The following is a 10,566-nucleotide window of genomic DNA, read 5'->3' on the forward strand; positions in this document are numbered from 1 at the left end:
CCTTTGACCCATATCGACAATCAGTTTGACTCATATTGACCTTTGAACCATATCAACACTTCACTCATCGACAATCAAGATCCATACCAATGTGACCCATATCGAATTTGAACCATATCGACCCAACTCATATCAAACAATGACTCATACAGACCCTAGAATGACTTTTTGACATCGTGCATCTCAACGCACACAATTGACGCATATCAACACATCGAAAAGGTGCAAAATATCATAACGAAACCAAAAATCTAATTTACATGTGTTAAAATTTTTAAAATTTTCAAAAAACTCAACATTGTCACAAATGCGCTAGAACAATCGACAAATGCGTTGTACGACATAACAAATGCGCTGTACAATCAAACAAATGTGCTAAATCAATCGATAAATGTGCTATAAAAAAATTCAAAATGCGCTATGCCGTACGACAAATACGCTTCGAAAGAAGATGAATGCGCTAAAACATTTTTAAAAAAAACAAAACAGAAAAACCCCTTCCGTACGAGTGAAAAATTTAAAAAATCTAGCCTAAAACATGAAAATCTAGCTAAAAACTTACAAAGAGGGTTAGAAATTTGAACTTACTGGTGGGCCATACTCTGCTAGTCGTTGGTAGCACTGAACTCGCTCAAATCAATGTTTGTGATAGGGGGCTCCATTTCTTCTCTCCTCTCCAAGCTCCACTCTCCAAATACCAAGTGCACAAATGAGGTGGAAATGCCCCCCTTGAGGGTTTATATAACTTGTGTTGACACAAGCAACTGTGGTGCCTCGGTGGACGTGTGGGGCATGTACGCGCTATGCCCACATCATCTCTTCACCATTTTCACTATTGTTTTTAATAAAATTTATCAGCAGATAAATATCGAAAAAATTCAAAAAATCAAAAAATTTAAAAATTCCAAAAAATAAAAAAGTCAAAAAAATTCAAAAATTTAAAATCGTCCAAAAATTTCAAAAATCACTGTGCATTGCGACACTGCCCCGAAATCATAATTTTTCTCCATTTATCTCTCGAAGGGGCATATCGACATCAATTTCATATCAGTCTCATATCGACACCAACTTCATATCGACTTCTCATATCAAATCAATTCTTCATATCCAGGACTTCATATCGACAATTTTGACGACAATACCATATCGAGAATTTTGGTGATATATTGAGCGTTTTTCTTTGAATCAACATGTGGTCACATGTCGCTTCAAAGAGGGGCAAAATGGAGACACCTAAAACTTGCACAACTAATTAAATGAATTTTATTCATTTAATCATTATTTATTTGTCTATTAATTAGACTATGGTTTAATTAATATCCCTATTCTTCCAATCAGCCTATTAATCAAATTAAAGATTTGATTAAAATCCTTTTTTTCTAGCCTAACCTATTAATTAAACTAAGGTTTGATTAAGTACCCTTTAGCCATTTAATTGAATAAATCTTATTTATTTAATTAAAACCCTCTCTTTCCCTTTTAATTGAATTTACATTTGATTAAAATCCATTTGCATTTAACTAAATCATTATTTATTTGTAAATAGTCCCCCACTTGCAAAATCCTTCAAATGCAAGTTGCACCCCTTTTGGCTAAAATAAATCTTTTTATTTTATCTAAAAATGCCTATTTCCCCCCACTTGCATTCTCCTACATTTTCTATTAGCATGCTAATATTCTTCTAGAACCCCTCTAACCCCTCATTAACTATCCTAATTCCTCTGATCATGTCACATCCTTAAATTTGGGGTAGTCACTTCTCAAATTTGGGGAAAGTCTTCAAAATGTATTGAAGACTTTACCTTCTTCAACAAGTTAACTTGTTGAGTCTTCCAAACTTGTAAGTTTATCTAACTTTCAACAAGTTAACCTCTAAAGTCTTCAAAGAGCATTTAATGCTTCTTACAAGACTCATCCTAGCCCATGATGGTTGTCCCTTTGGCCATCCCTCAACTTTGCACAAGAGTTTACCTCTTGGACAATAGCATATGCTCCCTTGGATAATAGAATTATCCAATGATGTCATCCCTTGAGGTTATCCCTAATTATTATTTAGCATCTAATGCTTTCTTAGCATCCTCTCAAGCCATCTCAAGGTGGCATTTATCAACCTGGGATTGGATTGAATCCCCCTCATGGATTGATAACTTTCAATCGTAGCCCTTGTGAAGATTGCTCAATCTTGACCATCCATTTATCTATTTTATCTATAAATAGAGCCCCTTTCTTCAATCTTAGGATCCATCATCTTTTGCATCCATATTATAGTTATTTTGTTGTTCAGGCTATCAAGGAGCTCCAATTATTCACCCTCAAGCATCTAGGCCATCCTAATTGCATCATAGTTTAGATTATATCATATTTTAGATTATCATTTATCTTAATTTCATATCAATTCCATAGCATTCTCATATTTCATCTTCATCTTAGCTTAATTACATCACTTAATCTTTCAATTTGGAAATACACCTCCATCTTGCATATCATCTATCATAGTTCTTCATCCATATCATATCAATAGTTTTTCATCTAATCACTAGGATCTTAGTTGCATCTATTTTGATCAGGGACTAGATCATTCTTCATCTCTCGTTCTTTAGGTTGACATCTAAAAGATCAAGCGCTCTTCCAAGCTGAGAGCCACCTTGAATCTTGAGGATCCTTGGAGATAGAGGACCGTGAGACAACTTTGAGCAATTTGATTTGATGAACATGTTTTCTTCATTTAGATTTATTGATATAATGTTTCATGGGTGCATTTGATGTTTGCGTGTTGTCTTACAATCCGCCAACAAATCAGGTGCACATTTTTGGTGCCCACCGTGGGGCTAGACCCCTAATTTGATAAAAAATTTAATATTTTTGCGCAGGTCCGACCAAGAAATCTTTCAGAATCTTTTAGCACATTGCGGCGCATTTGGTCTATGTTATAGCATGTTTGTTCTCTGTTATAGTGCATACATTCACTTTAATAACACATTTGAAGTACGGTGCAATGCATTTGATCTCTATTTTAGTGTATTTGCATCTTCTATCTTTTTTTTGGTTCTCGACAGTTTAGCACATTTGCAGAGTCTTATAGCGCATTTGTAGTATGCTATAGCGCATTCACTTTCTATTTTAGCACATTTGCACTCTTTTTTAGTGCATTTGTAACAGAGGCAAAATTTTGTAATCTCGTTTGGAAAATTAGGCTTGTCTAGCACACTAAGTGATTGGGATTTTCACTAACTTCTTTTTTGCAGGTTTTTTACAGTTTCTTGTAGGTTGGAGGAGTTAAATTAGGATTTTTGATTTCTTTCTAGCTTTTTCAAAGTTGGGTAAAAATAATTCATATTTCCTTTTTGGTAAAAAGAACCTCACAATTTCATTTTGGTAATCTAAAATAAATCAAACTTGTCTTTTGGGCTCTAAAAAGAACATCACTTGCAAAGGTAAAAAGAATCACAAATAAAACTTTGTTTTCTTGCAAGTTAGGAGCAAAAACACTTCAATTTTGGGCTAAAAAAGAACAACAATTTTTTCGTTTTCTTGCAAAGGTAAAATTCACAATCAATCTTTATTTGCAAGTTAAAAAGAACAATCAACTTGTCTCCTTTTTGTAAATCAATTTACTTTATAGTAACATGCTTTCATTTTGTTGACAAGGATTTCACTTTCCTAGTTAGAGAACAATTGCTATGTGGGACTAAAATAAACACCATGTTTGATTGGAGCAACATCTCTAATTAGGACTTAGATAATCATTTCTTTGAAAGGGTAAAAGAACATTGTATGCTTTGTCTTGAGTGGTAGGTATATGCTCTCCCCTTAATTGGGTGACCAAAAAGCCAAACCCATTATTTTCATGCTTTATTTACTTTCAAGCATTTAAAACCTTTAGAGGGCTTGCCTTCTCAAAGCCTTGAGGGGGCTAGTGAGAAGGGTATGACCCAAGTGGGCAATGACTAAAGCCAAGTTTACCAACCCACTATAATCAAATGTGGAGGCCGATGAAAATCCCCTCTAACGATAGTGTGTATTTGGTATCCTTCCCCTAGTATCCTTGTGATGTGAAAAGACTTTGTTCTAAAGGTTGGGAAACCTCTTAATTGAGTTTATCATTTACCGTGCCGAACAAAACGTTTACTATGAACCATAGAAGAAGAAACTTTGAGCCGAGTCAGTTGCCATACATTGGCAATATCATAGTGCAAGGGTGGGGAAGAATCCGCCCCCAAGATCACTCACCACACATATCCCAAGATAACTACTCAATTTAGGAGCAATTCTCTTTGGGTTAATTTATGGAAAAAGGCAAAAAAATGGGCGCCCTCTAGGGGGTGACACAACTGTTTGAGTTGTGGGCTATGATATTGTTAATGACCCTTGAATAAAGAGTCTACTTGGTGTGTCTTATTTGTATCCAAACCAATGAAAACATCAGGGATTTGAACACATCCTCAAAAGACCATACATTTGTCCTTGTCCTTTTGATAGAAGACTAAACATGGTGCCCTTTCCACCAAACTTAGATATACCAAAGTATGGCAAATACAATGGTAAGAGTGATCCCCGTGATCACGTTAGGTAATTTTGCACTATGAGCTTAGAGTTTGATCATAATGACACTTAAATGATGAGGCTATTCCTAAGAAGTATGGGAGGACAAACAATGGAGTGGCTTTCAAAACTCACACCTCCTATCAAGTCATTTGATGAGCTAGTGAACAAATTCATTTCACAATATTCTTTTAATATCCAACATGAGGTCACCATGCTTGACATATGCAATAAAAAACAAAAGAGAAATGAGAATTACATGGTGTTCTTACAAAGATGGAGGCACATGGTCTCTAGGTATCCACATGATGTGCCTAAAAAGAAGAAAATGGAAATTTTAATAGACAATTTGAATGACGAAATGAGTTATCAACTCAAAATACAATGTCTATTTAATTTCCAAAAGATAATCGAGAATGGTATTCAAGTAGAAGAAGCCTCAATCAAAAAGGGAACCTTGAAATTCTCTAGGGAAGGTGTTGGTTCATCAAACAACAACACCTATAACAATCAATAAAACAACAACTTGGACAAGTCCAAGTTTTGGACTAAGAATAAGAATGCTGTTAATGATGGTGTGGTTGATGCCAACAATGTAAAATCCAAGCAACTAGTGTTAAATTTATCAGGTGACACACCACCCAACAACAATCAAATAAATATCAATCAAGGCACTAACAAATTTCAACGCGCTACTTATCAAGGAAACAAAAAAAATCAAGGAAACAACAACAATCAAGGGATCAATAACCAAGGGAGTAACACTAACACTCCACCTCCCCAATATCGAAGAATGTTTACTCCATTGGGACAAACCCTAGAATTTGCATTTTGAGAGCTCTTGGAAAACAAACTCATCACATTGCCAAACATAGGCAATTTTGAACCCCAAGTCAAACCACCATGGTGGAATGACTCACACTATTGTGACTATCACTGAAACAAGGGGCATCGCACAAATGATTGCCTAAGGTTGAAAAACCTAGTTCAAGACATGCCAGACAAGGGTGATATAATGATTGATGGCCATAATGTTGGAATTTGCATGAAGATTGCATTGTTGAACCTAAGTGATGTCATTGATGTCAATTGTAACTGGTAATAGAGTTGTAATGCAACCAGTAGTTGAGTAGTGAAGGAAACCGGTATTACTATAGAAGCAGTGAGATCAACCAGTAACCCTACTCGTTGATATGCCAAATCCTAACCGATAAAGCTTGGTGAATCAGTTGTATTGATCTATGATCAAATGGTGATCGGAGATAATTGTGCCACGTATGCATGTTGCATGTGATGAGTTTCAAAGTGGTTTTGGTGCATAAAGATAACTGTTTTATCTTGGGAATGAGCTAGTGCATAGCATGGAAAGGAAAATGCATGATGAGTTAAAGTATTCGATGAACAATGATCAAGGAGCGGTCGAGGTTGTCTTGTACAATGTGCAGACGATTGCAATGTAATCCAATGGTCACTTTTGAACCGATTTGTTTTTAATCTCTATGAGATCTTAGGTTTGTGATGTGTTATCGATCTATTGTTTTGCTTATAAGGTCGATCAGATGTTTTGTTGTAGTGTTGGCAATTTTAGGTAAGTGTTAGTGTGATTGATTTCTAAACCAAAAGGAGTATCTGTAGTATGTGTGAAGGAAGATAGGAGCATGAAAAGGATCTGATCAAGTAGAGTAGTTCTATTTACCAGATCAACAAAACCCTGTTGTTCTCTAACAATTAAAATAGTTAAATCCCTTAACCAGGTAAGCTTTAATAGGGTTAGTGCTCTCTAAATCCTCTAACTAGGTGATCCATTAGCTTGGATTTAAAATCCTCTATCGAGGTTACTCCTAACAGGGTATTGCTTTTAACATGGCATTGTAGTCAATCCCTTAACCAGGTGGTCCCAAACAAGATCTGTTCCTAATAGGACATTTTTGTAAAACTTCTAACAAGGATTGGCTCCTAACAAGATAAACTTCAAAAAAGTTCAGAATACTTGTGGGTATTCATCCCCACCATGGTTTTTCCCATTTGGGTTTCCACGCCAAAAATCATTGTGTCAAGTGGTGAATGGTTTTTGTGGTTATGTTTTGATATGGTTAATTTGTTTTACTGGTAAAGCCACATAGATATTTTAAGATGAACAAAACTAATCTAAAATGTTCTTTTACTATTGATAGTAAAGTGGTTTGATGTTTTGGTTAAATGGTTTGAGAGTTTTAGATCCGTTATACTATTATTTTGTTATGCTAGTCAACCGGTAAACTTGACAGTGCAGTTGTAGTTTGTAGTTCAGTGTTTGAACCATTTAGTTTAGAAATTGATTTATCAGTTGGGTTTTGAGTTTGTTGAAAGTTTAGTTTGTTTTCTATCTACTTATTCATCCCCCCTCTCAGTATTTGTCCAAATTCTTATTGATTCACCATATCATCAATTGGTATCAGAGGATTTCAGGTCCTCTAGTGTCTAAGCCTAACAACTTGAGGTAAAGATCTAGAAGAACATGATGAAGAAAGAAGGTCCAAAGTTCAATAGGGAAAACTACAAAATATGGAGTGATAGGATGAAGATCGATATCAAAAGCTTAGGAAGTCAATATTCAGAACGCGTTGTTACCAAATATACCTTGCCTAGTTGGATTCTGTCTGATGGTCAAAAGGAGCAAGAAGAGAATAATCAAGCATTGGAGGCCATTATCAATTCCTTGTCTGATTCATAGTATGTTGATGTCCATTGTTTGGAGACTGCTTATGATGTGTGGAAGAAACTTAAGGATATCTATAGCAGTGATGAGAATGTGAAAATTTACAAATGGGAGAGTCTAAGAGGTAAATTTGTTGACATGCGGATGGCTGAAGGTGAGAATATTCAACAGTATGGTCAGAGGATCAAGGAGATAGTCAGTGAGATCAAAAGTGCTGGTGGTTATGTAAAAGATACCATAGTGCTTAGAAAGGTGTTGATAACCCTTCTACCAGTCTATGCTATTCGAGTTGCAACCACTCAATAACTCCAGTCTATTGATAAAACAAAGGTAACTCTTGACTCCATCATTGGTAAACTTATTGCATTTGAATTAAATAGTTTTGATGGAAGTGTTCAGAAATCAGAATCTGCATTTAGAGCTTCAGTTTCTAATCCACCGGTAAGGAAAAGCAAAGATGTTAGTCACAGTCATGAGTCAAGAACCAACAGAGAAGTTGATGATGAAGACAGTTTGATTGAGCTTGAAGCATTGTTGGCCAAGCGGTTACCCAGAGGTACTGGTAAGTACAAAGGTAAATTAACTTTGAAGTGGTTTGTATGTAATCGGATTGGACATATTGCAGCTAACTATCCAAATGGAGACAATGCACATAAACATGAGAAGTACAAAGGAAAAGGCAAAAGAGATTGCCTCATTGCAGTTGATGGAGGAATCACAGATGAGGAATCTGAGGGAGATACAAATGAAGACATCTGATTAGAGGGCATTAGTTTCTTGCATGGATAGTTCTAATGATTGGATAATAGACAGTGCTTGTTCACACCACATGACCAATGACTAGAGTAATTTTCTTACTTTGATAGAATTTGATGGAGGTGTTGTGAGATTTGGAAATGACTCACCCTGCATGGTAAAAGGTAAGGGAACCATTTCTCTTAATGGAAAGAGCAGTGCAGATGATGTCTATTGGGTTGAAGGATTGAAACACAATATGTTAAGTGTAGCTGAACTCAATGACAAAGGTTATCCATTGGAATTCAAGAATGGAATGTGCAAAATCTATGGAAGCAAAGGTGAACTGATTGCAACTGGAAAGAAAACAAAAGGTAACTTGTTTCACTTAAATCCTAAAGTCAACAATTGTTTAATTGCTAAAGTAGAAGATAGTTGGCTTTGACATCAGATATTTAAATATTTTGTCATGTAAACTTTTATAACATTGTCAAAGTTAGTAAGTCCAAATCGGTAAGAGGTTTGCCTCAGTTGGACAAACTGGTGAATGCTCTGTGTAAGGAATGTCAGTTAGGAAAGATGACATCCTCAAATTTTAAGAGAAAATATTTCTCAGTAGAACATTTGCTAGATTTGGTTCATACAGACCTCTGTGGACCAATAAGGAATATAAGTATTCAAGGTGATTGGTATTTTATGATCTTCACTAATGATTGCTCAAGAATGATGTGGGTCACATTCTTGAAGGACAAAACATAAGCCTTTAGAAAGTTTAAGGAATTTAGCACCTTAGCTGAAAATGAAAGTGGAAAGAAGATTAAGTGCTTAAGAACTGATCAAGGTGGTGAATTTACTTCAGAGGAATTCACTAGATACTATGAAGACAATGGAATTAAGAGGCAACTTTATGCACCTAGGACACCTTAGCAAAATGTTATTGCAGAGAGGAACAACCGATCAGGTGTTGAAGCTGCTAGAATGATGCTAATACAAGGAGGTGTTGCTAAGACTTTCTGGAGAGAAGCTATCAGCACAACTATCTACACTATGAACAAAATATTGGTTAAAAGAGGTAAGGATAAAACTCCTTATGAATACTGGTATGGTAGATCACCTAATGTCAGCTACTTTAAGGTTTTTGGTAGTAAATGTTTTATCAAGAGAGGTGACTATGCTGGTAAGTTTGATGCTAAGAGTGATGAAGTCATATTTCTTGGTTACTCCACCAAGAGAAAAGCCTACAAATGTTACAACAATCAGACAAAGAAGATCATTGAAAGTGCTGATGTCCGAGTGGATGAGTGTCCTAAAGTTTCAAGAGAAACTAGTGAGGAGAAGAAGGAATATGAACCTTACATTCTGATTTTGGAACCAAAACCAGTGAAGCCAGAAGTTGCTGAAATGAATGTTGTAGTACCAGCTCAATTGGAACAGGTAGATTCTATAGAAGATGAAGATAGTGAGGAAGAAGAACCTAAAGATAATGATCATGTCATTCCAAGGTATGTGAGACTCAATCATAATCCTAACCAAATTATTGGAGATAAAGATGCTAGTGTGTTAACCAGAAGAAGAATTAGAGAGAATTCCTATATGATCTCCACTATTGAGCCTAGAACAACAAAGGAAGCGTTTGGAGATGATCACTAGATCAAGGCTATGGAAGAAGAGCTTGACCAGATTGAGAAGAATAATACATGGACTCTAGTACCCAGACCGGTGAATAAAAATGTAATAGGTACTAAATGGGTATTCAGAAATAAACTGAATGAAGATGGAGTAGCAGTCAGAAACAAAGCCAGATTAGCATGCAAAGGTTATGCACATGAAGAAGGAGAAGACTATGGTGAGACATTTGCACCAGTTGCTAGATTGGAAGGTGTTAGGACTCTACTTGCATTTGTAACATATAGGGGATTCAAAGTATATTAGATGGATGTGAAGTTAGCATTGAGGAAGTCTACATTGAACAACCAGATGGTTATGCTTTGACCGATGCAAAGGATATGGTGTGTAAACTACACAAGGAATTATACAGTTTGAAGCAAGCACCAGGAGCATGGTATGAAAGACTACATTCACACTTGGTGAAGATAGGTTTTTAGAGAACCAGTAAAGACAACAATATATAGCTCAAGACTGAAGGAGATAAGATAACATTTGGTTAGTGAAGTGTTTGTGGATGATATCATTTTTGGAGGCAATGATGACATGAGTGGTGACTTTGCAAATGAGATGAAAATTCAATTTGAGGTGTCTATGGTAGGAGAGATCAAATTATTCATAGGTTTGCAAATTCATAGATGAAGAGGTATTTTTATCACACAGTTCAAATATGTGAAAGAGGTATTGAAGACATTTGGAATGGGAGATTGTAAACCAATTGGGACACCAATGGTTACATGATGTAAAATATCTAAGGAGGATGATGCTGCATCCATTGATGAAAAGAAGTACATGTCTATGATAGCGAAACTGCATTATGTTGTACACAACAAACTAGATATTGCTCATGCAGTTGGATTAGTTGCCAGATTTTAGAAGAACCCAAAGGAGACACACATGGTAGAGAGTAAAAGGATATTCATATA

Source organism: Cryptomeria japonica, chromosome 8 (assembly GCF_030272615.1).
Source record: "Cryptomeria japonica chromosome 8, Sugi_1.0, whole genome shotgun sequence".
Lineage (NCBI taxonomy): Eukaryota > Viridiplantae > Streptophyta > Pinopsida > Cupressales > Cupressaceae > Cryptomeria > Cryptomeria japonica.